Source organism: Vanessa cardui, chromosome 5 (genome assembly GCF_905220365.1).
Source record: "Vanessa cardui chromosome 5, ilVanCard2.1, whole genome shotgun sequence".
Lineage (NCBI taxonomy): Eukaryota > Metazoa > Arthropoda > Insecta > Lepidoptera > Nymphalidae > Vanessa > Vanessa cardui.
The window spans coordinates 4,725,857-4,752,567 of NC_061127.1; the positions used below are offsets into that span (position 1 = coordinate 4,725,857).

Here is a 26,711-nt window from a genome sequence, read left to right on the forward strand (position 1 = left end):
AATCAGCTTTTTTTCATATCATACTTCTATTAATATTAATGATGATTTTGAATATAGTATTTTTACTATCGATTTCATGTCAAAAAAACTGTTTTATTGGTATTCACAATTGTTCAGTTTATTACGAAAGAAAAAGGTATGGCCTGGCACACCAAGTTGGAACGAAGTTGCTTTCACTATATATATGAAATAACAGACACAATGAAATAATTTTAATAAAGAGAAAAAAAAATATTAAAAATCCGTGTGAATAAAATCAATAACAAAATATAATTTTAAATAATGCTAAGTAATACCTTAAGTAACAGAAAGAGACAGAGAGATAGATAGAGAAAGGTCACCTGGTGGGTATAACGCTTTTTTCTTACATGACGATTTCAGCCAGATCACTCTACTGGAAATAGGCTATTTGACTGGTTTTTAAAATCCATTTTATATTATTTAGTAGAGGTTAAGACAACCAGTAAAAGTTGTTTTTTTTTATTTCTAGTACATATTTGCCGAAAAATATCATATTAAAAATTCCATATTTAAATAACGCGCGAAAACGCTACTTGTACAATATGGCGCTGCAATTGGGTCATTGACGTCACTTTGCTGTATTTTAATCTGTGGTACATATAGTAGAAAAGCAAGGTTTACAAGAAAGTGACTTCATCTTAAGCCCGGCCAATCAGAAGCGTTTTGTGTCACGTGACAAACGTTTGAAAAAATGAACTTTTATTTATTGATTTATGAATAAATTAAGTATTATTTTCAAGTTTCGTTAGTAAATAACCATTTTTAAACTCATAATATACACTGATTACAATAATTCACAATTTATTTTTCGCATTGTCAAATAGCCTATTGCGTTTTTGTCGTTTCTTCTCAGACCCGAGGTGCTTATTTCCGAATCGGTGATAGAATTTTGACTATCAAGAAGCAAATCCTATTATATTGAGTATCCCATATTAATGTACCTAATATTGTAAAATTCATACATCTAATCCCTTAAAACCCATGCAATAGATAATAATAATACCTTATCTCATAAGTATGCATGAACCTTATTTATTATGCAAACATATAATACTAAGGCTTCCTAGACACGGCGCCGAAACCGTACCGCATCACTGCCTAGTCATTGCCGCTATCTTATAATATGGAAATAGTAAGCATTTTTATCTTTATAGATTTAATTCAATGAAATTAATCAGCACTGTACAATTAATCTTTTTCATAATAATATGTAAGGAAATGTATCTGTGAAAATAAAGCTGGTGACTACACGGCATCAACGGTGCGGCCCATATGCGATTTTTTATTAGTCTTTACAAACTCGCGGTCTAGAGTCTTTTCCGGCATCATGTGCATGAAGCCTAAGCCTTACAATTTATTGGCAGATCGTAAATTTGTCAAAGATATGTCTAGCTGCATTTTGCCAAAGAAATATTATTTTTGGTTTATTACACACAGTTCTAATAAATACACAACATTTTCTTGTTTAAGAAAGGAAGCATTTTACTTTGACTTAGACCATGTTTATTACGAAAATTATTTAAATATTATTATTACTACGCAACTTTATTCACATAAGTAAGTAGGCATTAAGCATATCCCACTAATATTTTAAATGCGAAAGTTTCTTAAGGATAGATATATGTATGTTTGTTACTCTTTCACGAAAAAAACTATTGGACGGATTTGAATGAAATTTTACAGTAATGGTTTTATGTAATTTGGATATAATATAACGATGCATACAAAGTACCCGTGCGAAGCAAGGTCGCTAGTTCAACATAAAATTTGTTTAAAATGATAGTTGCATAATTCATCACATAGTCTTTACTGTTCAAGCTTTTATTTTCAATCAGTGGACAAATCAATGAAGGGAGTTCATAGTAAATTCAGAGCTAACGAAATACAATTTGTCAAGTGAGAGTTATACCTTCGGGCGAATAGAAATGAAATTGGAAATAATGAGGTGAAGGAACGTGATATCTTGAAGAATGCGTCTAAAGAAACAGTCTGCCTTTGATGGATAAGTTTTACTCTCGATATACAATCGAGTTTACTCGAAACATTTTATCGAAATAAGATCGTAAAATAATCTGTCAATTTGACGAATTTAAATATTTGGTATTAATAGTTTTTTAAAGACGTCAAATTATGTCACCGTCAAAATTGCACTAATTATATTATTACAATATTATCGAGTTGTGTAATCGATTTCGACAGCTGAATCAAGTGGTAAAATCGATTTTCTTTACTAAATCATTTTTATACCCGACCATTTCATGAAATTACAATGAAGAGTAACCACACGTCTGCAATGTTCATTCTAATAATTTCACTTCAATGAAAATTGTTGCCTTTCCACTGGATTCAATTTAAAAATGTATAATTATTTTTATTACTATAAACAATGGACTATGAGACACAATATAATGATATTGTATTACTAACTCTACTCGGTACTAACTTTATTTCGATTGGATTAAATTAATGTCTTATAAATATATCGCGGGAAAGTTGGAATTATTTATTCGGTTTATATTTTTGAAAGTCGAACTTATTAAATTTGAAAATAGAATGTAAATCTATTCCAAAATATTTAAGCTGGCCGTATAGCTATAATATACATAATAAATGTAACATAAGTAGTACTGTATAACTATAGTTAACATCGGTTTAAACGTGGCGATGTTCAATAAATTCTTCGCTTCTTTATCGAAATTTCAGATACAGTAGACATTTTGATAATCAATTATTAAATAAAGCGACATGTATATTGAAGAAAATGTTTTAAAATCAATTAGTTCAAGGTCAAGTAAAGTTATAATTTTTCTCCTCGTTTTTTCCGTACAATTCTTCTCTCTTTCTTTTTCTTAAATAACATTTAGAAATATTTCTTATCCCGCTAAATTAACGTGACAGCGAGACAAATCTTATTCAAATCAATAAAAACAGACAGTACAGTAATAATTCTATTACAAAGATCTGTCATAAATATCGTCTAGATACTTAGTCATTCAATTACTACTTTAATTGAATAGTTCCGACCAATTAATATTAATTATTTTGGAATTGTTTTATTCTACTCATTCAACTCCAATTATATTAGGATACAATTTATATACATAATTAACAGCCTTTAAATTTCTCATTTCTTGACTAAGGCCGCCTCCTTCCTTGAGGGAGAACGTTTGGAGCATATTGCACCACGCTGTTCCCATTGGGATTGGATACACATGTAGTAAAATTTCGTTGAAATTTTTCAACTTCGCCGAGCACGAGATGAATTATAAACATAACTTAAGCACATTGAAAAGTCAGAGGTTGCCTTGGTTTAAAATCTTGGTCTATTAAGATGCACGCGTTCTAACCACTGGATCACTGACTCGTTGAAAAATAAACGCACTCGCTATATGCACAATGCTTCCAATGTTGGCGCCAGTGCTCACCATCTGACATTCCAACTAGTGAAGACTACATTTATTCAATTTACCAACACATGTTACTGGCTTAAAGGTATTTAACAAAATAAATACATAATAAAACTACTAAATAAAACAAAAACATATTTAATAATAACGTTTACTAAATAATTTCACTGTATAACATGGTATTATACAGTTTAAAACTCGACGCGCTAACTGTACAACTTTATAAAAATGTAATTATACTATTTGAGATAAGTTTTAAACAACTTAATTATTAAAATTACATTTTCTCAGGCTTTTGTAGACACATGACAGCGAAATGTGAAGGTAATCAATTAGGCCAATAGTTGGGCGCCAATCATTTTATCCGATCCTTATATAATTAAGATAATATCAACTTTATTGATTTATTAACAAGTACCAATTTAAATAAACACATAATTGACTGTCAATGAGTTCTATATTTAAGTTTCTTAAGCCGTTCTAAAATTAAACTATATGGCGGACACATTGTAGCATTCTTATTGATAGTAGATTAAAAAAAAAAGAATCGGTTTAAAAATAGTTCGTTTACGTATTTTATCCAAACTGGTTATTTAAATTTAGTTGTAAACCTATATTTAGAATATCAACATAAAACGCTTTATACAAAAGCTTACACTGTTTTTTTTTTAAATAAAAAAGTAATGTACGCTTTTGTTCGTATTATATGCGCGCGCGCAAGTCCGTCCGATTGAGTTGGACCTTTGCACAGTTGTTGTCCGCACCTGCGAGGTGTCTGACATAGTACTAGCTACACTTAATAAATGGCGCGGGAATTGTATCGAACATATTTTTTACAAAAAACGTGGATCAGGTCGGCAGATGCGAAACATCGAGATTCAGAATGATTGAACGAATGTATAATTGATGAAAACAATAAAATATAGACTTAATCAAGTATATACATAGAGTTTAGTTAAGAAAAAAATATTTTACGTTACTTATTACTATATTAATTAAATGCAAGTACGAGATGGCCCAGTGGTTAGAACACATGCATCTTAACTGAAGATTGCAGGTTCAAACCCAGGCAAGCACCACTGAATATAGATGTGCTTAATTTGTTTATAACTCATCTAGTGCTGGGCGGTGAAGGAAAACGTCGTGAGGAAACCTGCATGTGTCTAATTACATAGAAATTCTGTCACATGTGTATTCCATCAACCCGTATTGGAACAGTATGGTGGAATACGTTCCAAACCTTCTCCTCAAAGGAAGAAGAGGCCTAAGGCCTGTTGTTGTTGTTGTTGTTGTGGTCAAAGCAAGTATATACGTATTAAATTTATATTTGCTAGGAAGTCCAAAGAAAATATGTAAAGGTTTCCCATTACTGCAAAACCCATATCAATATCGTAAAATACCAACAAATGGTCACGGTAATAGAGAAATCAACCATCGAAGATGTAAAAAATAGATCAATGCCTACTTGCGGTGGTATTGTTAATTCAGCTGCGTGTGCGCTTGCCACTTTGCTTATCCAACGAAGACACTACAAAAATTCTTGTACCCTAATACTCAAGAGTGTTCTCTTCTTTTACAAATAATAGAGTTAGGTTGCTAGGAGTTATAATTAGTTTAACATGATAATATGATTTAAATGAGTAAATAAATTGAATTTAGAATGTGTTTAAAAATAGAATAAAATTAACCAACACCGAATACCAATCAAAATAATCTTTGTCTATGTATTTACATACATATTTCATTCCATTTTAATTTAGAATATTTTTCTATAAAATTTTCCATCGTGACATAGTACTATAGATTGATTTATTAGTATCCTGATAATAATGAATTTTACAAGCAATCAAATTAAGTTTTTTTAATAGAAATATAAAGTTGTAGGAACATTATAGTCTAAGCTAGAAATGTAGGCAATTACTAGTACAAGAAGAGTTTCAATAGCACGAGTCAGATCTACGTATATAAATTAAAGGTTAGCCTAGTGGCGGTCTTTGGAAGCGATCAGATTAAAATATATGAAAAGTAAAAAATAATCGACGGAAAAAGAGGTTTTTCTATAATTTCTTGGAGAGTTCGAAATTGAAAGTTCACGTCGACGAACAGATTTTATAGCACTTAATTCGGTGATTCTATTTTCGAATCAAGCTTAGAACTTTTGCTTAGTGTATTCTAGTATTCTTTTTTTGAAAGTAATCGAAATTATAGCGCAAATTGATAAAAATAAATGAAGATTTAAAAAGTTAATCATAAAGAAAAATGAGCCAGTCCTAGAATTAGTACCATTATAATTGATGTCTATTAAAAGTGTATAAAAAATAATATTGTAATCTTTGCATATTAAATATAATTGATGAATAAAAGAACACCATTAGTGAAGCATATTTATTTTTTATATCCCTGAAACACAGGTTCTACAGTACCATTAACGTAGAATATATGGTGCGCGAGTTGTATCTGTAAATTGCTCACAAAAAAATTATAGAGGCATTGCAACGCATGCTGTATTAGTTAGTAATTTATAAATAACTAGCTAGCCGCCCCTGCTTCGCGCGGGCAGAATGTCTATGTAAAACGTTTATATCGTAATAGATGTAACTCTATTGATTTACGCAGCGCACGCTGATACAGCTACAAGATTAATGAATTAGGCAACCAAGCTTTCCTCATAAACCTACGGCTATTGGTGAAAATTGAATGAAAATTTGTTCAGCATCACTTGAGTATATTACACTCAAACAGACAGACACAACGAGAGGAATTTGTTTTATACTGTATAGTTATACTGAACTACTGATACTGTCTACTTGGTAAGGCTTTGTACAAGCCAGTCTAGGTAGGTACCATCCTTTCATCAGATTTTGTATGACAGATACAGCAGTAATCGTTACTCCGGTTTGAAGGTGAGTGAGCCAGTGTAAGTACAGGCAAAAGGGTGAAAGGGAAACCACGTCTTAGTTTCCAAGGTTTATGGCATATTAGAGTTGTACAGAATGGCTAATATTTCTTATATATATAACAACACAAAAAGGAAATCTGTATAGGTGATGGGTCATTTCATAGTTCTCCTTCCTGTCATATATCTATACTTAGTATAATTTTACATTCCGTATCAGCGTCAACGTTGAATTGACACAAGATATTTGTAAAATTGCTCAGAACTGCTTGTTAAGGCAAGCTTGAACGAAACTATTTCTGTTTTTTTTTTTCATATTTTCTACCACGACAATGCTAATGGAAGTTTCAAGAATCTGTACTGGTTTTCACGCTTAATTGAGTTGTGAATTGATTCAAAAGTAACTCCATTTAATAATAATATTTTTTAATAGAAATAATATCACATACTAGTGACCGCCCCGGCTTCGTAAAGGTACAATACTGATACTAAATATTCTACAGAATTTGTATACTCGTATTTACGATATCACATTAGAAACATCTAAAATTATCAGTATTTCTTTACTATATTGGCCAAGTATTATATACAAAAACCTTCTTCTCGAATCAGTCTATCTATTAAAAAAACCACATCAAAATCTGTTTCGTAATTTTAAAGATCTAAGCATACATAGGGACAGTCAGTGATAAGCGACTTTGTTTTGTGCTATGTAATGATAAGTCAACTGCCAACGATATATTATACTCAACGAGTATACGTAAGCACGCTCTTGATGTATTACTTTATTAGTTTAAAAGAACGGCAATCCGATACATTAATACCGAAAACACTCGACGGATGCTGAACTAAAGGGTTTATCTCTCTAACACTTCCTAGTTCCAAGCCGCCACTCGTAATTTTATGGGACCTAGAATTCGATGCATTCAGAGGCAATTTACTGCAAATATCAATATTATATTAATAACAACAGACATTTTATATAATGACGTTCTATCAAGAACGTAATATTCTCAAACCTTAATATTACATAACTGTAATCATTTGTTGGAACTCTAAGTGGCGATTTACAACACTGATAAATGTCCACGATTGTAACTTAATGTGTACGTTTATTTATCACTTAATACTGTACATATATATTTTTATGAAATGCATATAAATAATCCTAATCATTTTTATCGTTAATAAGAAACATGAAAAGCCTATTACGATAGTAAACGCTAACTTCTATTACTATTTTGCACGTCGTAATGATTTAATTTTCCCAAAAGACTCGATGGCCCAGTGGTTATAGTTCATGAATCTTAACCGAAGATGTTAGGTTCATAACCGGGTATTAAAAATTGTTTTTTGATGTACTTGGGTTTACAACTCATCTCGTAGATCAACGGTGAAGGCATATATCGTAAGGAAACCTGTACGTGTAAATACTTCCTAACCCTCTCCCTAAAGTGAGAAACTGGCTTAACCCAGCCGTGGGATATTTATAGACTGTTACAGTGTATTGCCAATGCGCTACTGATTTCAAATATATTTTTATATCCTCGATTAATTATTCAAGATTACTACAAAGTAGTTTTTAGTGTATTAATTTTATTATGATTTCTGACGAACTCAATCAAAGTGATTAGTCTAATGGTAAGAGGCTATACCTATTGCGCAAACAGAAGCTTGCTCAATTCCTCATATCATATCATAAGAAAGAGGTTTTACGTGAAACCAAGAGAGATCAAACACTGCCTACCTGGGTTTGGCCTAACACTAGGTTAGAATCCAGATCTCTTTAAGCTAGTCTCTACACCAAACTCGCAATATTAAACTATAGTTTTAAGTTACACATATACTAACTTAAACTATGTACTTCATTCGAAATTACTCGTATTCAAAAGTAACAGATTACAAATTGTGTCATTATAAAATCGAATGACTTTTTCAAGGTAATTTATTATTCGCAGTGGGTTACATTATTAACATTAAAAAATAAATTTTGCATATTATTTAAATCGTTCCTTATTCTGATCGGAATAATGAAGTACTTTCGCCGATCAACGTCTTTAGAATTAAATTTATTTACGACAATTTAATTTTTATTTTCCGAATGAAGACAAAATCCGTATAAAGAATTTTAATTTTTTTTTTACACCATCATATTAAATGTTTTAACTACAAAAATATTTTTTCAAAGAGAAATAATAATTAATATTTTAAAGCATCGTAATTTTTTCATTGAAATAAAAATTCTCGCTTGTCACCGACATATTTTTTAATTAATTTTATTCATTACATCGAGTCGAGATAAAAATCATTAGGGAGACCTACCACGAATGGTATTTTTTCTTTATATAAGTCTAGGCTACCTACTTACGTTATTTACATAACTAACTTATTTTTAAAATCAATTAATAAACCGATTAAAATATCATCTGATAGCGAAGCGGGGTGGGTCTCGATATATTTATTTAAACTACTAATAATCGCCCGCGGATTTTCTTGAGATTACGGTTTGATCGTCAATTGTTAGGGACATAAATAAAATATATTATAGATATATACAAATGCTGTGAGTTGTTGGAGAACCAAAATAAAAGAAAAAAATTGCTAAGTGTTTCGGACGTGAAAGCATAACAGACAGACAAACTTACTTTCACATTCCTAATATAGATAGTAATAGATTATAAGACATTGTGGTTGATATCCAATGTAAAATTATTACAATTAATTATTAATTAGTCAATACATTAATTTTACGATAAAGATAAAATATTATGAAAAGATAATTAAATGCTCATTAAAGCTCTAACAGTAGCAATTTCGTCTAGACAAAGTCTATAGTAACTATTTTGCTCTTATATTAATTTACAGTTGACGCTGAGTGCAAGAGTTCAAACCACTTGGAAGAAGACAGCAGTACCGATTGACTAGACCCGGTCAATAATAGCTTTTGGAAGTACCTAAAACGACTTTTAAAGATTTCATGTTTAATAGTCGCCACTGAAATATTTGGTAGTGTTATGTATCAGATCGTAGTGTGAGTGAGTAAGTGTAATAAAAACTTTCAGATGGTAAATATTTTAATGAGCATTATTATATTAGAGCAATATTATATTTTATGAGTGAAGGTGCCGAGATGGTCCAGTGGTTAGAACGCGTGCATCTTACATCGTACCGACGATTGCGGGTTCAAACTCAGGCTTGCACAACCGAATATTCATGCGCTTAATTTTTATTTATAACTCATCTAGTGCTCGGCGGTAAAGGAAAACATCGTTAAGGAGCCTGCATGTATCTAATATCAATGAAATTCTGCCAATTGTGTATTCCAACAACCTGCACTGAAACAATGTGGTGGATTTTGTCCCAAACCTCCTGAAAGGGAGAGGAGGTCTTACCCTAGCAGTGGGTTGGCTGTTGTTGTTGTTGTTGTATTGAGCCAAGGTATATAATTGTATCAGTAATTCAAACGAATTTCTCAAATATAACCAGTCATTCTAAACTAGTCACTCTAACCAGTAACTCTTGCAACACAGACTAGTAAACGTCCGTAAATACATATGTTACGGACGGTTAAACAAGACTGATCACATATAAATCTCAATCGGAATCTCATTATGTAACACGATAAGTGAAGTCGTATAACAAAATATGATTAAACAACAAATATAAAGCCGTTAACGGCGCCTATCTGATGCATATCTATTCATTGACGCGTCATTAGATCCATTACAGACTAATTTTAGATAAGAGATATTCGGTATAAACTAACCGATTCGAACCGGTTCACTTTATAAATTACTAAACGATTTCGAACTGACAGTGTTGAAGTATAGCCTATACTTACTAATGACGGTGTAATAATATAATGTTTTATAGAAAAATACGCATTAATTAATTTAAAAATAAGATTTAATAATCTTTTCAGTTTTAAAATCGCAAAAAAAGGTCTTATTAAGTGTGTTTTTTTTTAATAATCAATAGTCATATACTTGTATGTATCGCAGATTCTCTATGCATGTGCAAAAAATACAAATTAATCGAATTCCCCGTGGTGTGAGAAAATATATAAAAACTAAAACAACGCTTGACACTACGTCGCCTAATTAATTATCTTAAACTTAATTTGTACCAATACTAAAAAAATATGGTACAAATGTGATAAAAGCACAACCAGCTGCTTAATCTTAGTCCCATGTATTTCAAATAAAACAAATTATATCTTTCAGTTCATATGAAAGATTCTGTGTGCCATTTAAAAAATAACTTTTTATTTTTTTTTTTCTTCACAATTTCACATTAATTGTTATTGATTTTTACCAAAAATAATTTTATAAATTTAAACTTAAAATAAATAATTTTGCCACCATTCTTCGCGGTCATAATTTGTGCAGTAATTATTTTTACTTTTTATTTGTCATGGCCTCAATATAAAAAGTTCCTATTTATTAAATAAAATAAATTATATGAATTAACAAACGATTACGCTTTTGTATTTCAATTAGCAATATTCATGAAATCGATTCTATTAATGGACATATAAAATGACCGGACACGCCTCCACAGCCTCTACGGTGCAGTTGCTCTGTGTTGAGCGACGTACAGTATAAATAGCGGGGTCAGCGACCGGCCTCTATCCGACCTTCACTTGCCGTAACCCGCGATTAGGGCTGTCCCAAGAATTTTGATTGCTTTTTAATTTCCATTAACCATCCATATAATTTTAACATATGACATAATCAACACTGATGTATACGAATATATTTTTTTAAAATAAAACCTATAAGAAATTTGCTATTGTGCTGAGAAAGAGATGTACAGAGATACGTCAAATTAGCTCATAAATGGTGAGTACTGAAAATACACTATAATGAAAGGGTATATGCAAAGTCACGAAAATAGACGATTTATGTATGTGTCTGTGTAACTGTGTGTGTATGTGTGTTTGTGTGTGTGTAGAATGATAGAGTTGAAGGTTTCATATGTGATGTTATGACGTTTAAACGAGCAGAACTAGAGTGACGGGTTATTAAGCAAAACGGCGTGCGAAATGTTAGTTATAAATAAAATGCAACATGACACGGCTTTTCATTATAATAATCGTCGAGGCGTGGAATCTTCTAAAACATATAATTCAATATTTTTACCGACAACTGTTTAGAGTGATTGCGATCGCCTGAAGTGTCTACGAGTGGCCAGTTATGCCAATTGACTCTCGACTGTATTTTGTGTTTGTTTTATTTCTTTTAACCACTTCATAAACTTAAACGCGTTCTATTTATAATATTTCTAACTGCCTCATTAGTACAGTGGTCCACTTATACGACTGTACTTCATGTATCATATTGAACACCTGACATTCTTGTAGAGTTATATTAGATTAACATTTCAGTAAAATTCTCAGTATGAGAAATAATTTCCCGGGGTTTAGAAGTTACACTACCTATGTACATGGTTTTAGTTACCCTCTGAGTTGTTTTCGGTCGTCTCGATTTTGCTGTTTATCGAATTATGATAGAGCATGTTAATATAACATATTTAGTTGGTTAACCGTCTAAGAACTAGCGCGCACTGGTAACTTTTGTCAAGGTGACTGTTTCGTCACTCTTGTCAAGTCCGTGACTATGTACAGATGCAGACACAAATGTCACGTCGTAATTTGCGCGCACCTCCATACATATTCAAGGACTTGACAAGAGTGACGAAACTGTCACCGTGACAAAAGTTACCAGTGCGTTCTAGTTCTTAGAGAATAGCCGCTCTGCCTGAAATGCAATTAGGACATCATCAAAAATAATCTTCCGAGTATATTCCACACTAAATAATATTCTATTATTTTTAATCAGTTCCCTAGATTTTTTACTTATTAAATTACCGCTAAATAAATCTATAATAAAATTAATTATATTAACCATTTATCAATATTATAACGGTTACTGTTATTATCGGCTTTTTAAGTAAATGATTTTACACAAAGACTATATTATCCGGTTTAATAAATTTAAACCGGATCAAATGAAAGAAATTCCAATTTTATGAACATTATTAGTTAAGACCGGAACCCTAGCAAGCTTAATTGAAATCATTAAAATATTGATAGTCAAACGCTCGGTAATAAGCGTCTAGTAATGACGGAACGTAAACAGAATATAAAGATTAACTCGCCCAATGCTCTTTCAACACGCGATTGAAATAAAATGACGGTCGAATGTCTAAAATGTACTTTTGATATTTATAATGACAGCTGTCACTTCGGAATAGGAAACTATATATAACAAATAGGCTTACTGAATAATTTTGATCATATATTCTTACAATAGATAATAGGCTTAAAAAAGTTTTTATGTCAGCATTATGTCTTATTTAAATGTGTTACTGTCAGCGATTATAAATAATTAAAAAATTAATTTAAATATAAATAATTTATCGATTTTATGCTGGAAAACTAAACCAGTCAGATATAGAAACAACCAGAAAATTCTAGTAATAAGTAAATTCTTCATATTACTTTATTTCTTTACTTGGTGGTAGGGCTTTGTGCAACCCGTCTGGGTTGGTACCACTCACTCATCAGTTATTCTACCGCCAAGTAACAGTACTCAGTAATATTGTGTTCCGATTTGAAGGGTGAGTGAGCCAGTGTAACTACAGGCACAAGGGACATAACATCTTAGTTCCCAAGGTTGGTGGCACATTGACGATGTAAGGAATAGTTAAAATTTCTTACAGCGTCATTGTCTATGGGTTGGATGGTGACCACTTACATGCTCGTCTTCCAACTTATAGCATAAAAAAAAAGAAAAAATCGATTAATTGCACTATTTCAATTTAATAAATATCTTTTTATGTAAGCAAGTTATCAAGCCAAATAATTATTCAATTTTATTTTCAATAAATATATTTTTTAAATAAATTGAATGAGTCTATTATTAATATCTAACACATTTCAAATTGCTGAATGTCAAATGTGACATTTACGAAGACAAATACAAATTAAACTTAACATGACATTAAAGTAGCATTTAGTCTTGCGTGATCAATTTTATTTGGACACATTATAATTCTAAGTTACCTAAGCGGTACCTGTGCTGCATGTCAATAGACAAAATAACTTCATTAGTAATGTATGTATTCGCTTCACTTTATACTTTGTTATGGTTAATTCTAATATTATTTTGGTCTATATATTTATTAACAATATATATAAAACCTTATTAGTGCTCCGATAATATTAACTGGTTAATACGTTTACATTTTGAAAATAGAACAGATTTATCTTTAGCATTTTTTTTTTAATTTATAGCCTCTATGAAACTTGTAAATAGGTTGCAACGTAGTAAGACATGAGTTTAAATCACGAACAACATATTACAACTCCCAGGAAATAAAATGGCTCTCGTTAAATAGTTAGAAAACATTACATCTGTAATCACAGTTATAACTGAAGTCATGGAAAAATTATTCATTGTATACAGCCAGATTAAAAAGTAAAAGTAATATAATACCTTTCCATTATTAACCTCGCAATCAATAATTCCCAATACATTAAGTCCAATTAGAACAAATTAAACTTTTCTATTGCATCACTTTCGTCAATTAGCACACGCCGGTGAAAGCGAAATTCGTAACAAAGATAACAAAAACGTACAACCAGACGTAAAATAAGAAAAAAAACATCGCCAACTGGGCGGTCCGACCGCGAGCGACGACAACCGTGAAAATTAAGTTAGCTTTTTTAATCAGTAATCAATATATCGTTTTTATAAGCGAAGAAAGTGACTATTATATTATGTCGGGTTTTTTTTACCATGCTAGACCGCTTCTGATTATTATACAGCGTCTATAAATTAAAATTGAAGTGGATGAAATGAATTTAAATAATACTTGTGCGGTTTTGTCGTTGATCGTCTATTTTCAATTGCTTTGTATTTGTCTAAAATTAGTCTATTTTCGACTACATTCAGTCTATTACTATAAAACCTAGACGCCGTCGTCGCTTTTTCTGTTACCTTTGTGTACTTATTACAATACAAATAATAATAGAATTTCTAAATTTAAAAAACTAATATTTAATATAATATTAAATGTAAAAGCGAATATAAAAATGAGGAACGTGTATTGAATACGGTTGTCGTTCAATTTTCTATTTTCTCAAAAGCGTGCCGGCGGTCGAGTCTCGACTCTAAAGGCGTTTCGCGACTATAAACGTCAAACGTAGATTTAATACAAAACCATTCGGCTAGGATTGTCCAGCTGATTTATACAACTCCGCCCGCTAATTCAGAGAATACTGTTGCCCGTTCGCACCGTTGTGTCAAAGGTCTGGAGATTCGAATACAAATGCTGTTTGTCATTGTTGTACAGTTCTATCATTATGAGTCATTGATGTTTATTCCAATATTGAATTATGTTTTATAAGACAAACTTATCAATGTTTTAGCGGTAAGCAAGGAGTTTGAAATTACGATTTTAATGTTGATGTTCTAAATATTTGTAATCTTTTCCAATAAATGGTACATTTAAGACAAAAAGATTTTCATATTGGATTTGTTATCCGTAGCATCAATCTTTCAAATAAACTATGTTATAATATTTAAGCATTGAATGTTTTTAACTTTATAGGATATATATTAGTAATTTACATTTGCATATACATATTTGTGGTTTAAAATATTAAAGTATTAATTAAATGATAAAATAAGATAACAGCTACTGGGTACCAGACAAAATAAATTTTATTTCACGTTGGTATCACAAAATTCGCTATGATTAATTAATCTAAACATAAAATTTCAAATCTTAGATTCAGATCATCGAATTCTTAGAAAATGGAATACAATAAAATAGCACATACATAACTGAGAACATTAGTGTTGTAATAAATTAAAACTGTGTCAGTTTTATCTTAATAAAAGCATCAGTGTACACTGGAATACGCTAATGTATGTCCACTTTTATACTTTCCCCGGCTTTAAGATATGCCGCGTTGACTTGCAATTTATACGAAAGACTCGGAGAAAAAATTATATTCAACTATTTTCAGACTTTTATATTAATTATATACATCGCAGACACCAATTATGTGTACGATCGAAATAGTTTGTGGTTGCAATTTTTATAATTGTTATAAATAGAAAAAATAGTGTTACACTGTTGTTTATAGCACTGCTCATTTTTCATCATATTTTTAAAGATGGTAAAATTAGAATTTTTTTTATATTGGCAGACAATCATACGAAGTACTTGATCGTACGTGATCAATATTATCCATAGATATTGTCGCTTTAAGCAATAATAACCTTACGTTACCAATTCGCCACCATGCAGTTAGATATTATGTTACTTTTGTCTGTAGATACACTAGTTCACTTACCCTTCAAACGAAAACACATGGTAAGTATTGTATTTGGAAGTGGGTGATGTCTACCCATTAGGGCTTTCATCACCAACGACTTAATTAAAGATAAAATAAACAGACTTTTCATTACTTTAAATCCAATAATAATGATTACGACATGTATAAGTGTATAAATATTTTAATTTTGTATATGTTTTAATGTTTAGTCTATACAATCAACACGAAGAGAAATCATAGCGATATATGAGTCGCATACCGAGTGTATCATAGAAAGCCAGTAGTTGAATAAGATTTTCCACCAGATATTACTTATAGTATATTTTATGACAGTCATAGACGTTTTTGCCATTAATAATCATGGTCACTTGTTCTTGTGTTAAAAAACTTGTACTGAAACAGAGAATTATGTGAAAACGTATTATTATATAATCAAACATATGTCCGTACGAATGACGATTTCACAAATGGCAAACTAGTAGTGAACCTTATTATAGACTCTAACTTACATCATATAATTAACTCATAATCATTTTATTCTAATTACAATCACGAATTTATAACTCATCAATAAAAATTGCTGAAAGTTGTTTTTTATTTTTTTTTTATTTCACTTATATGTAAGACAAAAATTGTAATGTCAATTGTTAGTTAAACTTTCATATAAACTCACTATATATGCTCATCAAACCGACTTCCGCTAATCTTAAAAGTCTTGTCAACTACTGGGAATCCAACAATGTCAGCTGGTAGATACACATGTGGCAGTATTAAATGTAACAAAAAAATATAGCTTTTTACATCAGCCAGTGAAAGTTCCGTCAAAATCCGTCCATCCGTTCCAGATATTAGCCGTAACAAACAGACAGACAGATAACATTTAAAAAAAAACGGTATACGTACCGAGTGTACATACATAAGCATTTAGTAAAAAGCGGTTACTTCAATATTACAATCCTTATTAGGTAGATGTATAGAGATATAGATGAAAAAAATCATAACGTAAACACCTCACCTCATAACGTAAACATCTGTGTAGCTGCATTTTGTTTGTGTATTGTATTGTCACTTTATTTGTACGTTAGGACGAATAAAATATATATTTTATAATACCGAGTATTCCAGATTATCGCCAACATTCTAATTACATTTAATGATAGTATCGATATATTTAATTAAACAAATACATGTTATCGACAGTTTCAGTCACAACACTATCTTATTTCGTACTCGTTAAGTCAGTACTTTGTCGTTTGTAGATAAAACTGATACTTTAGAAATAATATAAAATAACTCGTTTGCTCTCAATTGGAAGAAGATAATAAGTACACGAAAACAAATGTATCTTTGTTTAACGTTAGATAAATATGACTTTAAATCGTATCCATTAGCACTGTCTAATAACTAGACGCCATCGGTAAACTAATCTGAATTGATACAACTGAATACTGCTATCTCTTTCAATTCCACGCTTTAGAAAGAGATGGCAATATTATTTAGTATTAATAATGAACAGTATTATGAAATCATTGGAATGGATTGTTATTCAAAACAAAGAACCTACCCCGTTTTTATGGGTGTAGTCTTAAAATCTATCGAAAATACCTATTGAAAGTCTTTGACGAAACTGACACTAAGTATCTTATGAAAATGTCAATAAATTAACTGGGTGGTGCTGTATGCAATCCAATGTAAGTTCCATCCTTTTTCTGCTGTTAAATGACAATAGTTAGGTTTGTTGTGCTTCGGTTTGAAGGATGAGTGAGTCAGTTTTAATACAGGCACGGGATATAACACCCTAACTCCCTAACCAATGTCTAAGTGTGGGTGAACAGGTTGCTTCTTTATCTACATATTTTAAAAAAACGTCATTTATTTACATTTAAAATAAGCTTAAGAACTCAACACAGAGCTATTTCTATAGTAATAAAAATTATAAGTAAAAAGTTATGTATTTAGCAATTATTATAACGCAGCCATCGTAATTTCCACTTAGAGTCAATAATTATAATAATATGTACGTTGTGATCATGACCGTGAACATCGGATTCATGTTCGTGTAAATTGAAAATGTATTTAACTGAAGGTAACGAGATAAGTCGTTATGAATAACGATCGGATACTCGTAACAGCTATTATAACTAAAGCTCGTTTATTTTTTTTTAATTTGACACTGAATGTCAACTTGGGTATAATTTCATAAGATTTCTTCTGTGTACAGTCGAGGTAAGAAAAGGTTCGTCACCTTAAGATCAGTATAAGCGATAATCTGCTTTACCGATTGAGAATGACATTGCGTCGCGATGACTTGATGTTTAGATTCAAAAGGTACTACGAGTTTAAGACTTGATTAAGGAATGAATTTGAAATCTGACGAAGGTTTTCTTACTCTGATTGTATATTACACCTGATTCTACGTCCATATACAATGGTTATATCAAATATATGAACTACTTTTGGACACTTCGGTGCTCTATTGCGATATTATTATTCTTTTTTACATCTCATTAAACGACAATGAGATGTAAAAAAGAATAACTTAATATACTTTATTAATACAATTTAAAAATGACCGATTGACAAACGTTGAGTCTATCGGGATGATATATTTCAAGGGAAATTATTATGAACTTATGAAACGAAGGAGTTTCGTAAATATGCTATATAATGCTAACATTTATAAGCTTTGCATAATTATAAATCTTTTGTAATGGGATCAGGGGTACCTTTCATTTTTGGTAATTACTGAGAAAAAAAAATTAATTATAAAAACTGTTCTTGTGTTATGTTTTCTCAAAAGTCAGGGTAATTGTTACGATGAAAACTGATAACCGTAAGATTTGAATATCAAATTTTTAATGCAATTGAATATATTATAAAAAAGTATATTTTTAAAAAGATTATTTTATCACAATAAATCATAAAAGTAACGAAAACAAACTCTTGCTCAAAAATTACGTACATTAGTCATCAGTTTAAATGAAAATATTTAATTAACAAATATAGACACACATATATATTATATCAAATGAATCGTAATAATAATTTTATAAACATCAGCGTAATTTTAAATTACTATAATTATAAAATTCAAACATAAAAGCATGAAATCTCAAGCAATTACCATTAAAATCTTAACAAAAGATCATTTTTTACATTCAATTAAAATTTTTAACAACAAAGGCGTTTAAACGTATTCCTACTTAATTCGGTTAATCTTGACAACGCTGTAGTCATGAGAAGATCAGATAACCGGCGCTTGAGAGTCGGCAACAGTTAGAAATGTATCATTTAATTAGCATACTGCATACTTTACAAAACAAAATTGATACAAGCGACTGTTTGCGATCCAATCCGTCTTATATATAACTAGCTGTGCCCGTGATTTTGTGCGCGTTTCAATATAAAAAAGGTTATTTTGTGGATAAAGTTACTCATCATGACATTAGATATCAGCCAGTGAAAATCTTATCAAAACCGGTTCAGCCATTCCAGAGATTAGCCGGAACAAAAAGACAGAGACAAATAGACAATAATTGTAAAAATGTTATTTTGGTATATGTACCGTGTATACATACATATTTTATAAAAAAAAAAACTCTTTAAAATTTGTTCGAAATTTTTGTGTCGTAACTATGAATGGATTATATTTAAACTAACCAGACCTGTATGTCTCAAATAACTGCGAATAGTAGAATCCATGTTATGTTTCATAAATCTCAGCAATACATGAATATATTACCGGAATTACTAATTAAAATCAGGTGTAACTCATGTCTGTTAAAATTTAGAAATCAATTTTGAATAACACAAAGTTATAACGAAATAATGAACACCATAGTCTTAGTAATACTGCGTGCGCCATAAGTGGTAATTATTTCACACTAAAAATTCCCTACATCATTGCAACAATGCTCATTCAACTGTAAACTCACATTAAGCAACACGAAATATGATATACGATAGATAATAACGAAGTTTAATTTATTCTGACTCTGGCGAAGTGTTATTGATTGCTGCCTTTTAAGTACCTTAAAATATATTCAACTAAACGATCACGCAATCTGTTATTGTTTCATAAATATAACTATTTCACTGTTCATCAATCATAATTATAATGTTTAAATTGTTATTAAGCACATGTTAGCGCCCGAACGGTCTAAAATTATAAAACTTTTTTTTCGTACGTAACAATTGACAATGCTGTTCAGTTGTTATTTTTTTATGATACAAATAAAATAAAACCTTTTTAATCAACTTAAGAAAAGAGGTTGTCAATCCGGTTGCATTTTTTTTATGTTTGTATAATTTATAAATAGATTTGGATTTTTTTGAGAGGTTATTTTGATCCTATTTAAATTTAGAAATAAATAACCAGCTCTAAGTTTGGCAAATATACAGGTTATTTTTTTAATTGACTCAAATTAGAAGTTGTACTTTTTTGTAAAAATTTTATATTATAATTTCCTATAGAAGTTATGGTTTAACGCTTGTTTTACACAGCTTCAACTCGGTTGTGTCTAGGAGCTGTTTATTATGTGACGGCATTTCATATAATGCTTACATGCTTGTTTTTTTCCGCAATACTTTCTTTGCATATTATAAGTTAATGCGCTTAATTTTCAAGTATATATATATATATATAATTGGAAATCGAAAAAAAGTGTTGAGTTTGCGTGGATTTGAATCCGTAATTTGAACACATTGCATCCCTTAAACTATATACAGACATATATCGGCTTGTTAAGTTAAATATCTTAAAAATAGCTTAGATTAATTTATGTTTCTCACCTTTAAAAGATAAAGTCATTCATAATTCATTGATTATAAAAAAACAGAAGCCATCATACAGGGACGTTACAAAACGTATAAAATATTATCTCAGTGAAATATCTTAATTTAAGTAACTGCATAGCTAATTAGTTCATTATAAAATAACTTGTTTTCAAGTTAACAACTTAGCATGTTTCTGATATGCGGTACATGTATGTATGAGATAATTATTAATATATTCCTGTTTCGTAGAGGATTAAAAAACAAACTGGCTCTAACTTCGCTCATCTATAACGCATTCGTAGTTACAAGTGGTACTAACTTATAACATAATCTACTTGCGTTTTAATAAAACATATTACTAAGAAACACCAATGTATGCATATAATATGACTCCATTGATTGACTCACGAGATCCTGGAAATCAATTCCATGCCAGAACATTAAAAATACATTGGATTTGAGTTCTATTGGACTTTGAAAGAATAGCGTAATCTACATAAAATATGCACAGTTGACTAGCCTTTGCGAATAAACGCTGTGGTCGAAATCGGTAGGAGGACGGCAGTCATCAGTCAATCAACATGATATATCAACATAGTAACACATATACTGCTGTGTTGATATAGTGATTAGATGAATTCAAAGATAAAGATAGTCCAACTTGCCAGATCTTTTTAATCAACTCACTTACAAAAGGTATTAACAATTAAACTTGGATATGTGTTAGAACAAGTGGTATGACATTTTGTACCCACTTTTAGTTTTAACGAATCAACATTAAAATTTTAGATATTATCTCATCTGCATATTTTTCATTACTCAATGTCGGTATGGCAATTTAAGCATTGCATTTGTAAATGGAACTGAGTTTTTTATGCAAACTTTTTGTATAAACTAAATACAAGTAAATTAATCAGATTCAAAAAAAATAATAATTAGTCATATATTAATAATAAAATTAAAATTAACATGCGCTAAAAACGCCTATTGGTGCTAATGGAAATTTCAACCCACGACACCTAAAAATATTATAAGATTTGTTTATTACACGCCTTCAGGATTTATCCGTAATTTACATTATGAACCTATCGACCTTAACAATCAAAACCTAATAGCTCAATCATCGCCATCAAAGTAAAAGCACGTACAAAATCGTTCATATAAAATGTCCATAATGGCGTGATAATTAACTTATTATATAAATTAGACAGTTATTTCACACACTTCATAAACATCAGTCGAATGATTGATGCACGAATTACGTATAAAACTGTTATTACCACTTAATATGTATATACGTTTACTTTCTATTGTGGTTTTCCTATTTTATCTCAACTGTGAATGATTTGACACGCAACCTGTCAAATTAATGCAATTACTTACATATGTTCCGTGGCACGGAACGAGAAGATGTAGAAGAGACGAAAAGCAAAGAGAAGCACCACTTCCCATACGACTTTTTGGTACCAAACAGATTTGATTATATTATTTATTATATTGAGATTTGCATTATTCTTGTTTGAAGTTTTTGTTAATCAATATCATTACTCGCACAAAAGATATAAAATAGTAAAATTAGTCAAAGTCAAATCTCTCATATTTGCATTTATTTATTACAAAGCTTTTTTCACCAAAGGTTGTCTGTGAGAGATGGCTGTATACGATAAGACCGTTTGCGTACCATTTGTTGATTGTTTTTTTTCGTTAATCTAATGGTATCAGTTACTTTTATGTTGCGCAATAAAATATTAAATATTGATTGACACGATATCGAAAGTTTTGTTTGTACTTTTTAAAATGCTAGATGCAAGGCAATGAGCAAAAGGGAAATTTTGGTCTTGCCAAAATTCATGTTACTTCCGGAACCGTTTTTGTTACGATTTATAGTTTAAATATAGAACTAAACTTATATTTTACTTGCTTATTTAAAAAAAGTTTTGTCAAACTATTTAGCGTTCTAGATTATATTGTCACTGGTTCTAAAAAGTGTTTCCAAAATTGTAGCTCAATGGATTGATGGTTGAATGAATTGGTTGTAAGCAAGACACAAACATGATAACAGATGAAGTTACATAATCACATATAAAAAATATTCTACATTCAGATGTAACAGTTTGATAAACAAAACTATATCTACGAAAGTGATCGCTACTTTTTTTCTAATTGAAATAATTAAAAAATTAATTGATATTAAGCTTTCACATAATTATAACTCGCGTTAAACACATCCGGGATAATGATTTCGATTTCCCATCTTCGGACTTCTTAATAAATTGCTAATATTTACTAAAATACGTACCTACATATGTTAAGTATGTATTGTATTGTATAGAGAAAGAAAGGAAAAAATGGAACCAAAACCTATCATAAAAGGAAATAAATCATTAATTTAGTAGCTTATGCAATCTCCTATAAGATTAGAGTTAAATTAAAATGTGTTTAACTATCACTATTAAATTATTAAATCTTGCTTAGTTACTATTTACAGATTATTATTACAGAATCCTCCGCCGTATACTCTAACGCAGACCTGTGGAATATTGTCAAATAAAACTCCAAAGTCTAATGACAAACTTTCAAATTTAAATTTAGTAAATTTACTACGTTTTAATTATCGTTATATTCCTAACTTACTCTTTTTCACTTGAGGCTAAATTGCTCGAGAAAACAAATATATTTAAGATAGTAGTAACTTCCAATATAAATACGCAGGCACGATAAAAATGACTAATAAATGAATATTTATAGCAATGCACTATTTTAATTTTATTCAATTCCTATTGTCAGTAATTAAATTATAATTAAGAATCGTGAAAACTGTAAACAGCAGTCATAAAAGTGGTATAGGTTGATTGATATTTTATAGTTAACAAAGCAATAAATATATTTTAATGATCACAGTCAGTCAATTAAATATAACATACATAGAATTACCGACAGAATACAAAATGATAAACTCATTCTAAATTATTTAAATTGTTACAAAAACACTTAGGGAAAAATGTTCTCTAAAAATTTTACATATGATTAATCGCATGGAAGTTTCAGTACAGATTAAGGAAAATATAGAACAAAAACGTATTCTAAAATGTTTTTATAAAAAGAAAAGTAAAAGTTTTGTAATAAAATAGAAAAACAAAATCTACTGAAAGTATTTCTATTAGTCGCTGCTGTGAGGAAAATTAACGTATTCTTAGAATCGCGCCAATTAAAGCATTAACTAATTAATAAATTAAACGCTTCGAATGAAATTTTTTTTTTATTTCAAACAGGATAATGTCAGTAAAAGTATTTTATCTAACTAATAAAATAAGCGTATTTATATAAATTATAATCAGTATTATAATTATTATATCATCGTAGACTTATTAGTGATTAATACAAAAATCAGAAGCAGTAAACATTTTTCACAGCATCTATATTCACCAAAGAGTTTTTATTTAATATAATTAAATATAATATACATTTTTTATAATTTATTAGACGCTAAATTTGGCTTAACTAGACTGACTAAAGACAATTTCACACGAAATTTACATACCACGAATCGCTATAACTTTTCACAAACTTACAGCATCTGATCTTGTCTGTAATTTTGTTTCGCCGTATGTAGGTAAAGTGCATCACGATACATGGGAAAGAAGCTGCCCTAGACATTAGTAACAGACTTATCCACTTTAAGACTACACAGACTCTAGACAAAACAGGCGTAGTACAAACGATCATGTCGTGAGAATTTAAGCGATGAAATCTTGTTAATTGCAACATTTAATGGTAGAATAATTAGTTACTTATAAAATTATTATTATTAAAAGTGGAAAGTAACAAAAAACAGTCTCTCTATATATGTTAATTCGATTACGTGTTCAAAGGAAATAGACATTCCACAAAAAAGGCAAAAGTCGTAGCTCTAAATATTTTTTTTCTCTAATTTCATAGTATTTTATTTATCTTTCATTCGCTAACTTTTTTATGACTAAGCCTCACTTTCTATGGTTGTCTCCATTGAGTTATACTTTGACAGGTAATTTTCATTGCGCCTATGACATCAATAAAAAAACCTATTTATTTTTATCGATGATTTTTTTTAAATTAAATTGATTATTTATGAAAAAATAAAGCAAAATGTTTAAAGCAAATGTTTAATGATTATAATATTACTAAAGCCATTCATTTACAGTTATTTTAATATTTAGATAGTAAGCATTTAAGAGAATTTCATTTTAAGGTTTTTCAAGTCTGCGCTTCCTCTAAGTATTTTGTATGTAGGTAAAGTACTCACGCTTCTATCCTTCACCACTTCCAAGTTTATCGCCCAATCTGAAACAGATAACAACACTTAACTACAGCCGTTAAAACACGAACCAATTCATTTTGAGATAGAGGAGGATGAAAGCTTACAATCTAGGTAATTCGTGTTATTTCGAGTATATGTCGTTAGATAAATGAATTTACATAATGATAGAATGATTGAGGCTGATGAGCCGAGATGGCCCAGTGATTAGAACGCGTGCATCTTAACCTATGATTGCGGGTTCAAACCCAAGCAAGCACCATTGAATATTCATGTGCTTAATTTGTGTTTATAATTCATCTCGTGCTCGGCGGTGAAGGAAAACATCGTGAGGTAACCTGCATGTGTCCAATTTCATAGAAATTCGCCCACATGTATATTCCACCAACCCGCATTGGAGCAGCGTGGTGGAATATGCTTCAAAATTTCCACTCAAAAGGAGAGGAGGCCTTAGCCCAGAAGTGGGAAATTTACAGGCTGCTAATGTTATGTAATGTAATGATTAAGACTGAAAGATGGAAAGACGGTATTATTTGTTACGCATGTCAACTCTCTTAATAATTTTGGACACACTTTTATTAAAAAAAGAAGTTTAGTTTGGATTTTATTCTCATACTTAACAACTACGACTTATTATTATGCTTTCAGTATTAAAAGGAAGTAAGAGACGATACTTTTCGAGCATTGTTACTGAATCGATGTCGCGGTCACTTATCCATTTTCTTAGTAGTAAAACTAAAACGATAAATAATCTAAAATAATACAATTCGTCACTTCAACTTTCGATTAGTTTATCGTTTTTTAGCATTCATTTATATTATTTGTAATGTCGGTAATCGAATTAGATTAAATTTCACGGCCATTGCCTGTTAAAGATTTTTTTTTTTGTTTTAAGTAATTGTAGATAATTTTCTCCAACGAAAATACACAATCTAGGTATCCGAGAAAGCCTTAGAATCGAAAGTTAATTATATAAAAAGTCCTAATATCAGTAAATTGGCAGCGAACCGCAATTACTGACAACACTTGATGCGTATCCGATGCTGTAAGGTAGCATTAAAATGAGGCTAGCAGTCTAGAATTATTACACTCTGTGCGGTCTACATCCTAGTGTAGGAATAGAGATTCATGTGTTTTTTTTCCTCTATTGTTTTCATACAAATATCTGACTTATACATCCTAAATTTCAAATGCAGTTAATTTTTTTTTAATTTTTATTTATATAATCTTTACGTAATTTAGATTAATTAAATGTGTAGACATAACAAAAAATATACAATATATAGATATCAGGATTTAACTTTACTACATTTAGTAATTTTTTCTAGATAATTTACACAAATATTACATTGAAAAAAAAAACAAAATAAGTTATTTCACCGATTTAACAATTGATTTTAATAAGAATTGTGTGAAAAAAGAAATGTATTTTCAAATTACACGCTTTATATTAGCTTCATTGCGTATCAAACAATTCAATATATAAACAAAATATCTAAAAAAAAACGATTCTAACCGATAACTTAAAATATAAAACAAATCATATTACATATGATTTAGATAACAAGGGAGTTATTTGGTACTATTGTTGTATAATGTTGTTGAGAAGAATTGAACAGTAGGTCTTATCGATAGCTACTGTGACCTCTTCATTTTCAATTTATTCGTATAGTTTGGATGAGTTCATACATTAAAAATTTATATTTAAGAATTGCCAGAGAACATACTTATTTCATCAAAACGATTTAATGTTTCTATGTGTATAGGCCTATTATGTATTTCTGATTTGCCTAAGGTTTGGGAGACCCTTGAGACATTACGTAAAATTGTGTAGTTGGAGCCAGTGCCGTCTTTCACTGGACATAATTTTACGAGCAATATTTCTCTTAAACAAATAAATGAAAGGAGCACACAATAATAATTAGGTAGAAAGAGCACTTTACATAAAACTTCTATTTTGATGGCCTT

General features: G+C 30.2%; 1 protein-coding gene across 1 annotated transcript in view; it reads right to left on the reverse strand.

Annotated features, from left to right (window-relative positions):
- LOC124530105 overlaps positions 1-26,711 on the reverse strand; it is a 102,818-nt gene that overhangs the window by 44,939 nt on the left and 31,168 nt on the right. Inside the window, exon 2 of the mRNA XM_047104105.1 lies at positions 24,732-24,769. The gene's annotated coding sequence lies outside the window, so the exon portion shown is untranslated. The remainder of the gene's footprint in view (positions 1-24,731; positions 24,770-26,711) is intronic.